This window comes from Protomyctophum parallelum (assembly GCF_964188405.1).
Source record: "Protomyctophum parallelum genome assembly, chromosome: 8".
Taxonomy (NCBI): domain Eukaryota; kingdom Metazoa; phylum Chordata; class Actinopteri; order Myctophiformes; family Myctophidae; genus Protomyctophum; species Protomyctophum parallelum.
The window spans coordinates 49,215,779-49,228,557 of record NC_139703.1 but is presented as its reverse complement, the minus strand read 5'-3'; the positions used below and the strand labels follow the sequence as shown (position 1 = coordinate 49,228,557).

At 43.7% G+C, this 12,779-nt stretch overlaps 1 protein-coding gene across 1 annotated transcript in view; it reads left to right on the top strand.

Annotated features, from left to right (window-relative positions):
• The first annotated feature begins 330 nt into the window (after positions 1-330).
• The window catches only part of LOC310862862 (vitamin D3 receptor B), a 35,063-nt gene continuing 22,614 nt past the window's right edge, over positions 331-12,779 (top strand). Inside the window, exons 1-2 of the mRNA XM_083770969.1 lie at positions 331-796; positions 1,098-1,173. The gene's annotated coding sequence lies outside the window, so the exon portion shown is untranslated. The remainder of the gene's footprint in view (positions 797-1,097; positions 1,174-12,779) is intronic.

Sequence of the window (12,779 nt, the reverse complement as noted above, 5' to 3'; positions counted from 1 at the left end):
AACAATGTTGCTTTAAACCTCACGCGGTCAAAGTTGTTTACCTCTTCGTTACCTCTGACGTCATGACACACCCCTGTTTTGGGGGGGAGGGCTCGTGGCAGAGGGAGCCGCTCCACATGTTACGAGCAGCGGACTGGACCAAACACTGGCGGCCATGGAGCAAATGTCACCAACCACAGCGCGGCATCCACGTCGAGCTCGCCTCTCATTGGCCGGCCGGAGGGGCTGGAGGGGGGGGGGGGGAAATCCCCCCTTTCCCGTAGAGGTCCGCGGGGGGGCGGGGCATAACAAAAAAAGTAATGGCCATCTATTTAGGGTCTGGAGAAGGACTGTTTTCCCGTCGAACTATCGTAAATCCGAAGCGTTTCCCACTTAATTCCATGCATGCGTTTTAAGTGCGGCGTTCCGTGGGTCGTTGGCTTAATTAACGCCGCCGCGTTCGTGTGATTTCAAACGGCGCGTGTACGTGTTGGTCCGAAAAACGGTTAATACAACGGCGCCATAAACTTGGCAACCGCGTTTTGGGGTTAAAAAGCAGCCAGCTAGCCACGCTAGCTATCAAAAGCTCGTGAGTGGAGCCAACGTTGTGGAAGCCTCGGAAAGGGCGTGCGACGTTCCATCAAGTCCCTTCACGTTCCCCGCAGAAAGAAAGAAGAAGACACTCTTCTCTCCTCTGATTCCTATCGTATAGCTTATCATCTGAAAGTCAACATGGAGGAGAAATACTTTGCAAGAGGCTGACGACGACAAAGGGATTAAGAAACGACTCGGTCTTGATGGGAAAAGTTGAACTGAGGTATGAAACTCGCATGCACAGAAGGAATGCGAAAGTCAAGGCTTGAGTGGTCTTTCCGCTGTAGACAATGAGCCTATATGTATTACTAATACTATGTTATTACTATGTTTATTATGTTTACTATGCTATATCTATATTACTAATTTACTATGTTATATATAACATATATATATATGCACACACGCATGCTATACATATGCACTTTGTAGATGAAACTTGTTATAACGTTATGCAACTGCATGTTAAGTTGCAGGCTAAGGCCCAGTGAGTGACTTGCGACATGCCATTTTGTATTGAACAGGATTATCTACTTGGGCTAAACTGAAGAAAGGGTTTCGAGTCTTACCTTATTGTACAAGGGCATGCAAAAAGCTCAGGTAAGTCTGTGGCATTGTTATTGTTTGTTCATTTGTTTATAATCATTTGGAATATGCATGACGAATAGTGTGACCTATTTTCATGCAAAGTAAAGCCCTTTATTGTGTGTGGTGGTTGTCCATTTTGGCTTTGTGAAGTAAAATAAACATATGATATATATTCATGTGGCATAGTACTTTGTCACTTTAAAAACAGCATTTAATTCAAAATACTGGTTTGTTTATGCATATTTTTCCTTCCAGCTATATCAGCTTGGATATTTTTCAATAGCTTATCTATTCTGTAACATCATTTCATTGGATTACAAATTTGTACTGGAATACCGATTTAAAAAATGATGTGATATTCCCTAATTAATCAACGAGAAGCCAACTGCTCCAAGCAGACAGTTTAACACTGTTGTCATGTAACGTACACTTGTGTGGTTTGCCTCTACAAGTCCATGTAATAGGATTATCAGGACCTGGATAGGGTTCTAAAAGTAGGCTACTTTCACACATACACAAACACGCACACTTTCCCTAAGAAAGTGGTGACTGACTTTGCTGGTTCCCGACTCCCAGAGGAGTGAGCTGTCAGTTGGATGATGGATGTACCATTTTAAGATGCAACAATGGACATGTCTTCATTCATGTCCATTGTTTAATCCGTCGCCTTGTCCTTCACGTTGGCTGCCCCCCCAAATACTATATAAAAAAACTATAAAATGGAAAGAACTATAAGCAGCTTGCTAGTTGGTTAAGGAAATAGTAACCCACTTTTTCTAGTGGGATTCATATTATGGCACCAGGGTTGGATGTATGTATCCTGGATACCTATCCATTCCCTCAGGTAGGAAACACCACAGTGGACTATCTGGAAGTGTGTGTGTGTGTGTGTGCACGACTGGCTCTTTTGCCTCATAAAAAAAACAGGGAAAAAAATGAATAATTAGCTAATGAGTTTCCCTCCAAATTCTCCTTCCTTCTTTCAGTTGCTCAGCCTGATTTATAGATCATATACATTTTGATGAATTGTAAATTATGTGAAAATGAACAACAGAAGTAGCATGAGCTATGAGTTAACCTCTGCCCCAAATCCCCCCCCCCCCCCTCCCTCCCCCCCTCCAAAAAAAACACAACACTCTGCAAGCCACAGCTTTCTCTAATCTACTACCATAGTATCCAGTGAACTAAATAATAGAGCTGAGCCAAGACCTGCTACGAAGGACATGGTATGGACCTACGTCCATTCTGTATTGACTGCAACAATGGCAGCTTGTTTATGGAGCTGTGCAGTGGTGATGGTACAGTCCATTAGGTCTCCTATACAGTAAAGCACCCCTCCTCCTTTCGTGACTACAGTAATTGGTCGCTTCCTCTCATATGTAACCCTATAGAGAGAAAGAGGCCGCTGTACTTAACAGTGTGAGCCACAGGCAAACTTGGACTGTATGTCCATGTGTTTGGACACTGGTTCGTATGTGTGTGTTCATGTTCCCTTTCTGTTTAGACTAATCAAGTGTTTAAGGTTTCTCCATTCTTACAGCGAACACGTCGACGTCATAGTTGATGCCTGTGCCACACACATCACAACAAGTTATGTTTTGAGGGGAAGTCTTACTTAGGGATGATCTTGGAGATAAATATGGCAGTTGATGCAAAGAGAAGTATTTTTTTAATAATAGGAGCCTGATGATATAAACATAAAGGTGCAGGATGGTTACATAATATTCTTATCAGTTTGCAGAAGTAATTTCTTTCATCGACAAGGAGAGTGTAGCATTTTCTCTTTTGTTTTTTGTTCTTGACATTATGCAACTCTGACACTGGCTAACTGCATTTACACCCCTCCTCACCCACCACATGACCGTCCATTCCTTTTCTAGTTGTGTGTGTGTGTGTGTGTGTGTGTGTTGCATGCGTGTGCACATGAAACTCCCATTCTCTGTCGTATTCTGAATAGACATGGATGGGACGTGTGTGTGTGTGTGTGTGTGTTTGAGTGGGCCTCTCCCTGCCTCGTCTCTTTCCCCTCTCCAGAGTCCAGCAAGGGGCCCAGTGTAAGGGGGCAGGCAGGCTGCCGTCATTGCCTCTCTCTCCTTTCGTAGGCCCGGCCTGGCAGTGGGGCCTGGGCAAGGGGAGGGAACCGTGGAGAGACCATAGGTTTGGACACGGGACATAGCAGCCCCCCCACCACCCCCTACCCTCAACCCCAGTTTAGCCCATCCTGTGTGGGGCACAGGTCACCTTGTCATGTGCTATCCCTCTCTGATCATAGGGAAGCACACGAGATAGATAGGAAGATGGAGAGAGAGAGAGAGAGAGGCTAATGAAGGGACCGTTTTAGCAGTGCTGCAGATTAACGTTGTATGCATGCATGCCCTTACAATCTGTAATCATGAAATTCTCTAGATGTACCTTATTTTTTATTTATTTATTTACTGGATACTGGATACGTCTACCATCATTATGTCGTGTTGTGCTTGCCTCATTGCTTGATCCTATAGCCCCCCCTTGCCATTCCTAGATATCTTTCAGGACTAGCATATCCCCATCCTAGCCACAATTCTCTCCATGAACCAACCGGGTCAATCAAGGTCTGATTTGATCTATGTCTCCTCTGTACTCATAGTGACCCAGCTAGAGGTATGCAGTAAAACACACACACACACACACACTATATATAAATATATATTTATATACACATCCTGCAAATTTTGGCAGCGCCGATCGATTTCTGAGTCATTTGCGGGATTGCGTCATGTGATGTAGGAGAGGGGATTCTCATTGGAGCGGCCGGAGAGAGACCCCCCCCCCCCCCCCCCCCCAGAAACACACACAGAGCACACACACAGCACACACACTTCTTTCCCACTCAGGCGCTCCACATAGGCATTTCTCTTTTTTCTCTTCTCCAGCGTTGTTGTACGTCTGGATGTGATTCCGGCTCTGACTCTTGTGTGTTGGGATGTGGTCTGTAAGCTCATTGCTGACATTCTTGGGACGTGACGCCAAAGGTTTTTTTTCTCCCTTTTTCTTTCCCCCCTCTCTCTTCTGCATGTCTGTACGCAGTTAAAAATGATCACTCCCTGAAATACCGTCTGGGCCCTCATCATCCCCACTCCTTTATCTCTCGTGCCATGCATAATAACCTTATACCCTCCTTCTAACTTAATCAGGTTTGTTGGATGGATGGTGGGCGTATTTTCTATACTCTCGCTCCATACTGACATGCATGGACGTCGATCTAAACACGTGGGCTACCCTCCAAGACGTTTGCACAGCCTGTGTGCACATTTTGTCTCTGCTTTTATTTGCAACAAGTTGGCTTACAAGTGAGACCGGTGGCCAGTTTGCCGTCTTAGTAATAATCACGGTGCAGTCGCAAGTGTAAAGGGAGCCAGGAGAGGACTGAAGGAGCTTCCATATGAGCAGTATTGGAACGTTGCCACGGTCTGTCTTGGCATTCTTCCCCGGCAAGAAGCTTTCACAACACTACAAACTTGCTGCAGATAACGGGAGCCCCACAAGGGGTACACCGACTCATGGATTTCTCTATGCTAATAAATACATGGCAATAGTCTGCAGCGTCGTTAACAGAGTACTAACTGTGTTAATGTACCACAACATTTACCACATATTCACACCATATGGTGTAGGCTTTGGAGGTATTAACCCACATGGCATCTAATATCAACTAATGATGGAATGGTGCAAATTAGTGCTCACTTTGACATGGGGGTGCAGATGGTGGAAACGGTTTACACAGCTTTGCATGACAACAACACTTTTGTGGTATCCATCCGATCAGTCAAATCTTGGTGGGATATCCTGTATTGTAAGGGGGTAACTAACTAGGACGTTTTTAAATAATGTGGAATAGGTTAGTAATTCTTAAACTACAGAGCTGGGGTCAGTCTGCAATATGACACGAAGAGTCATTTCTCAAAATAACCACAATGATTTAGTTAAGCTGGACCAAGAACTCCACACTGACAGTCCTGTAAACGGTTGTTAAACTGTTTGCGATTTAATGTTAGGATGTTCTTACAAATTTTCTTCTGTTTTCAAATCTGACCTGGGCACATGCTCTTATGACACTGAGGCCTGTGTTATGAGACACACGCATGTCATTTTAACGGTTTAAATGAATAAATCAAGAGGAGGAAAGGATGAGTCATAGTACAGTCAGATGGATACTTTGTTTGCTAGTTAAAAAGGAAAAAGTGAAAACTCCCCAGTCTCTCCAAGTAACTATGGTAAAAAAGCGGGGGTAAAGTTTTGATTTTGCAGCTTTCGCCACCCACTTAAAATGACAAGCTGTAGTCTGTTTTGCGGCGTAGCACATAATTATAGCGCGCCTCATCTCTTGCTCATACTCATCTGCCGCTCGCTGCTGCTTCGCTCGCTTTATTGTCAGAACTCCAGCCCTTCGGTCTCGGCTTCTGTTCCTTCCTTCTCTCCCAAAACTCTTTTTGCTCACTTAACAGCCATTTGATTGGCCTGCCATTTCACTTCACAACACTCAAGGTTTGGTTCTGGGTAGTGCTGCATTTCTCAGCACCAACCGCGGCCCATACAGGACCGGATCATATAGATAAAGAAAGAGAAAGTTTTACAGCATATTAGGCTGCAATATTCATATTTATAATCATATTCATATTAAAATCATATACATTCGACATTCGAAATTCATTCGAATACATGTGGTGTTTTAAAAGGAATATTATAATAATATAATAATAATAATTATATAATAATATAAAAGAAATTGCCAATTCTGGCAGCACTAGTTCTGGGAAGGGAGGATGGCGGTTCGGGAAGCTATCATGTTCCTTCAGACAGGAATCAGTCATTTTCATCACATCAGATAGATGAGTTTTGTAGCAAAGAGGAGTATTATTGCCAGTCAGAGATGCTTGCATAACAGTCAATGCTCTTTGACCTTTGACCTGATGACTCGTGGTTTTGAGTTGGGGGGAGTGGCGGTCCTCACGTGTCACCTCCGACCTCCACCCCGTCCCGTGGCCTGGATCAACCAGCTTCCTGTTCACACAATCACCGGATTGGCTGGGACTGGAAAGAAAAGACCTACATCACACTCCAAACAACACCGCGCATACATTCAGACTCACACCTTATCTAAACAACTATTATCTGTTAGCTGATTCTTTGAAGGCAAACAGTTGAAACCAGAGAGCGCAGTACAGTGGCCATCCTAATGTTTCAGTTGGGTTCCATTTTGGTAACGACCTCTAATAATACAAAAAACTACTATTTCCCTGCTGATGGACCTCAAGACGAGTAGCTGTCAGAGACTCGTTTATTTTTAGTGTGTAATTGAGCTGGGGTCCCACCGCAAGCAAGGGTATTTTTAGATAGTCTGTTGGAATATGAACAACAGAAAACAGACTGTTTGTCTTGATGGCTCCTCTGTGGGTCCCGGCCGGCGGCCCGCAGAGCTCACTCCTCTGTGGGTCCCGGCCGGCGGCCCGCACTGCTCACTCCTCTCCCTGGTCCCCCTCCAACGACCCAGTGGGGCACACTGGGGCTTTTGTGACACAGAATGTCACTGTGACAAAGAGGTCACCCCCCACACCCACCCACCCACACACACACACATACACACAACACACACTCACACACCCCCAATACCACACACACCCACACACACACACACAAACACACACACACACACACACACACACACACACACACACACACACACACACACTCACACACCCCCAATACCACACACACACACACACACACACACACACACACAACACACACCCCCCATCTATCTTTATATCTCTATCCCTTCCTTTCTATCCATCCAACACCACACACACACACACACACACACACACACACACACACACACACACACACACACACACACACACACACACACACACACACACACAAAATCCAAATCCCTGCCACCACCCTGTTTCTGGCCAGCATCTCTCTCTCTGTTGTCCCTCTGTCTTTCTCCTACGCCACTCTCTCGCTTATCCTCCTTCTGTCTCGCTGCTTTCTCTTTGTACTCTACTTTTCAGAGTTTTCTCTCTCTCACTCTCTCTCTGCTTCTCTTTCTCTCCCTTCTGTCTTTGTTTGATTTATCCCCATCTCTTCTCTCATTTCTCTCTACCTCAGCTCTTTCTCTCCCTCCCTTTCTCCTTGTTTCTCTTCCCCTTCTCTCTCTCTCTCTCTCTCTCTCTCTCTCATTCACTCTACTCTGTATTCTCACTCCTCTGGTGGGTGGGTGCTTCCTCTCTCTCTCTCTCTCTCTCTCTCTCTCTCTCTCTCTCTCTCTCTCTCTCTGTTACTCCTGTCTTTCTCTCATTCACTCTACTCTGTATTCTCACTCCTCTGGTGGGTGGGTGCTTCCTCTCTCTCTCTCTCTCTCGTGGGCTGGAGCTTCCTCTCTGGCCAACAGCGAGAGGCCATTCAGAGGGCAGTTGTGGAGGCCGAATTATCTGTGTAGTGATGTGTAATTGAAACGGTAGCAGCCTAACAACACATTCACCATGTGACTTACCGGTACTCTCCACCCAGCAAGGTGAGAGTAAGGTGAACTTTTCAAAAGCATCGTTGCTAACTTGCTACTGCAAACTATGTACTTGTATTATGTGTTTTGATTAATAAATGCACATAATTTATTTTGTGTAGTGCTTTAACCCATTCTGAACCCGGGCACCCATTTTGGTGTCAGCATCATGTTATGCTTTAGCTATTTAAAAATAGCAGATCTACAAGCTCATATCGCGCCACCGAGTGGCGCGATACGAGCTTGTAGGTCTGCTATTTTTTTTTTAATCGAAGAACGACTGACATTTTTTAGAATCTGATCTCAGATCAGAATGGGTTCATCAGACCAGTGTGTGTCCAGTGGAAAACCTCGTATGAATCTGATCTCAGGTCAGAATGGGTTAAAGTAAAGCAATACACAAAGACCTGTTGTCAAACTAACCACAACAAAGTCATGAAATCACTATTACACATCCTAACCGCTGTTACCACTGCAAAAAGCGGACATGTTTAGTAGACTTTGGTCAAGGCAATGGATTCAAAGTGTTCACCGCTGCCTGTCTTTATGGTGTTTTACATAACTCTGGCAAAACACCGTACACATGGTGTAAGAACAGTTGATGTTGTTGGATGTTTCATCCTCAGTAGGGATGCACCGATCCGATACTCGTATCGGAGATCGGCGCCGATCCAGGCAAAAATTCTAGATCGGGTATCGGTGGCAAATCCATTGCACTTTGAGCTGCATTTCATGTCATGAAAGGTGCTATACAAATAAAGTTTTATTATTATTATTATTAAATGGGCCGATCCATTATCCGATCCGATAATGATGTGTAATTACAGTATGAAAACAACTCTACCTCCTCTGTGACACAGCAGTGTAGTATTGACAGTATAACATGTGGAATGCAGCCAGGCTAGCCTGCTCACACATTAACCTGGTCTAATTGTTGCACAGTTATTTAATAAATAATTCAGTGCATTTATATCTGTGTTTGTTACATTTTGTTTTACAAAGTTGGGAAAGTAAGGTTTAAGTCAAGCCTTGATGTTGCCTTACACAAAATAATGACTCCAGACTCCACACAGTGAGGCATACAGCTTAATAGGTTATTACGTTTCTTTGTGGGGGGTATCGGATCGGTACTCTGTATCGGCAGATACTGGACCCCCATGTATTGAAATCGGTATCGAATGCCAAAAAGCCGGATCGGTGCATCCCTAGTAAGAACAGTTGATGTTGTTGGATGTTTCATCCTCGGTTGGTTTTAGGTGAGCTACCCCCTGTTTACATCAACAACATGCTCAGTGGTACTTTACTGACTCACTAAAGAGATTACATGATCGTCCATCGTCCTTTCCCTCTGCCCCGCTTTTCCTTCTAGCTCCTTGGCCTAGATTTAAGCTACGATCCACAGAGACCTTTCGTTAGTGTGTCAGATCCTGTCACTGACGTCTAATAAGAGTGCTAATAATCATGCCATGCATCGCTTAGTGCCTTAGTCCAACGGGCCGTTTCCACAGGACCTTGTGCACGGTATCTTGAGTATTTAGTTTGTCGCTACCGTGGTCGTAAATGTATTTGGTTCTCTAACTTCATTAAATGGAATCCTCTCTTCATTTGGCAGCTAATTGCATGCTTTTTTCTTTTGTTGTTGCTGTGAATTCTTATTCTGAGCTGACCTTTAGTTGTACAGGAATACACGGAGGCTTTCATTATGAAGGCAGATGAAATGAGTTGTAAGCAAGGTGTTCAGGCTATAATGTGATCAGTTGCATTGACTGACTGAAACTGCCTCTTGCTGCATTGCAGCAAATACAGTATTTCCTGCTGTTTTTCTGAGAGGTATGAAGAGGCTATATTCTGGTAAAAAGCTTAAAATCGACCAGTGTCAGATTCTTCACATTATGAACTGTTGTGAGCATTCTTGACAAATTCTATTAAAAGGCAGTTGGATGAGACCCAAATCCACACCCCGTTCGTTATCCGTAGAGATGCAGAAGTCAAGCCTGTAAGTGAATCTGAAACCACAGTGTTATGGTTGTGTCCTCCCGCCTCATGCTGCCATCATAACGCATGCAGGAGGAGTGGTGGTGGTGTAAATAATAGTCTGCATCATTAGCACAATAGCGGCTATGATTGATTGATGCTGCCTAAAACCCCACACACATTATCTGCATATGAAGCCAGCGAGAGTAATGCAATGAGAGCCTCTAGAGCCCCTACGCTCCCTCTTACAGTTTGCATGCCAGGCACTGGAATGGGTACAGATCTGGTCTTAATAACCCAATTAATTATTTAGAGTCTGTTTTACTATTGTACATTTAGTGTAATGGCCCTGCCATGGCTCAGTGGAATCACAGATCATTGACTTTTTCTGATCAGTCAATGATTTTAAAAAGGCAAAACCATGTTTTCCTCATCTGTTTTTTCAACAAAGTAGCCTATAAACGGCTATTATGACTAAATGGTCTACTTGCAACTGTAGAGAAATCCTATGCTGTTGTGCCAATGTCCTACTGCATTTATCATGCAAAATGATATTCCATGCTGGTAAGCGTATATGCAGTCTCAATTCTTCTTTTTATTATTTAATGTATTAAACAAAGCCGTAGACAGCTGGTCCAATGTCAGATAATGGATGTGTTCTATTTGTTGAACATGTACCACAGTAAAACTCAAGGATCCAGTTAAAGGTATATTCAGTGATTTCACTCAAAAAACCGTAGGTTTCGTTTTTGGCTGTGGGACCCAGCCTTTCGTCCAATCAGGATAGAGAGTCAAAAACGAAACCTATGGTTTTTTGACCCCCCAGGGGTTAACTGGGGACAGGGAGGAACTCCTTATATGGCCAGCACACTCTATAGTAGGGAGGATTATCACAACAAAACAAAAAAATAAGTGATATTTGAATTAAGTGAAATCACTGAATATACCTTTAACCCATTCTGACCGGGCACCCCTTTTGGTGTTGGCATCATGTTATGCTTTAGCTATTGAAAAATAGCAGATCTACAAGCTCATATCGCGCCACCGAGTGGCGCGATACGAGCTTGTAGGTCTGCTATTTTTTGAAAAATCGAAGAACGACTGACATTTTTAGAATCTGATCTCAGGTCAGAATGGGTTCGTCAGACCAGCGTGTGTCCAGTGGAAACCTCGTATGAATCTGATCTCAGGTCAGAATGGGTTTTAAATTGACACAAAGTATTTTTCTGTGCCCTTCCCAGAATCTCAGTGCAGGCCTGGAGGGCCTCCTTGCAGCACTGTTTGTGAGTCTTTGTTGTGTTACGCAGAATCTGTTTACTAAGAACCATTGACCCTAAGAAGCTGCTACCTGGGGCTGGACACAGGAAACTTGGTAGACAAAAAACCCCTGACTGAAACAAAACTGTATTTCCACTCAATCGTCCTGTTTGTATTGAGAATGTCCTGTTTTGGAGAATTTGCAATTATGTTGGTGCTTAATACAAGCTCCAAATAGTGCCACAGTCTTGCCCAGTAGGCTAATTTAGGCTATATTTGCAGTATGCTGCATGGATTGGTTGAAATCTGAACCCTGGGCCCATTAATATTACATCACCGGTGTGGAAAGTGCTATCTTATAGTAAATAGCGTGCATGGCCTTATCTTAATGTGGCTACTGATAAGCCCTATCTTATTGTCATCCAGCCTATACCTCTAAGTTGATGTGGATTTATTTTTGTACACAAAAAGTCCAGCTCATTAATGTTTGATTTATGGTCTTTTATTCGGCAGTTATTCAAGGTTGCTGGTGCACTGCCCTAAAGTGGCCCCTCAGTGGCCCATTTAGTGTGTAGTCATTCTACAGGACCTTTGACTCTGCCTGTGTACTTTACCTCTGCGCGAGGGATGTGTAGGTGGGCTGGTGACTCAAGGAAAGGTGAGCTTGGGTTTGCATGAACAGAGGTTGAAAACCCACGACATGCATGCATGGAAACAATCTGGGAAAACAAGAGAGCACAGGACACACCCATGCCCATTCTGTCACAAGAGGCTATAGCTGGTCACCATAACAAAGTGTAGCTGGTGGTGGATACACAGCTTACATAAACTTACGCCTCTCAGTGGCGAGTGGCGGCCACAATTCATGTCTTAACGAGTGCTATTAAAATGTTGTGTGTAGCTGTCAAGTCTGTGCTACGGTGTTGATTCAAACTGCCACGTCCGTGTCACAGTAAATGACTATCATTCTTTGTGTCTGCACTGCGAAAGGACGAGTGTTCATTTAACTCTGAGAATGTACAAAATGGACCCTGTTGTGGTTCTCTGCGATGACTCGAGCTGTCTCTCTTCATCAAGAGTCCAGAGCAGATCGCACCAGGAGCTCATTGATGTGGCTGAGTATTGAAGAAGCCGGCCCTGTCCATATTCTGTTTAGCGAAATTATCTTCAAACCAGCCATCCGCTGACTGTTTCCCCCCACAAATATTTGCTCCTCTCTGATTCCAGTTTTGAGGCAGACTGTCCTGCTATTGCATTCTGCAAAACATGGTCTTTGGGTCCTTTCATGGACCTTTCCTTGTACTATTAATATTGTGTTTTTTTTTGTTTGAATAATTTGTTTTCTTCATAATTATACTGTAAGTCTAAAGCTTTTATTAAAGTGTATTTTTCAATTTAATTCAATAACCCCTATGAATTAGAAATTAATCCTGTGTAAAATAAAGTCGTCGTTAGTACTTTGTAACATGACCAGTAGATGTCTAAAGATGCTATAGGGGGAGTGGCTTTCTGGTGCCACTGAAAAGTCGGCCATTCATTTTTCCCCATTGAGATTTACAAAAGTATTATTATTAAAGGTATATTCAGTGATTTCACTCAAAAAACCTTTCGTTTCGTTTCGTTTTTGGCTGTGGGACCCAGCCTTTCGTCCAATCAGGATAGAGAGTCAAAAACGAAACCTAAGGTTTTTTGACCCCCAGGGGTTAACTGGGGACAGGGAGGAACTCCTTATATGGCCAGCACACTCTATAGTAGGGAGGATTATCACAACAAAACAAAAAAATAAGTGATATTTGAATTAAGTGAAATCACTGAATATACCTTTAATTACGTCACCACC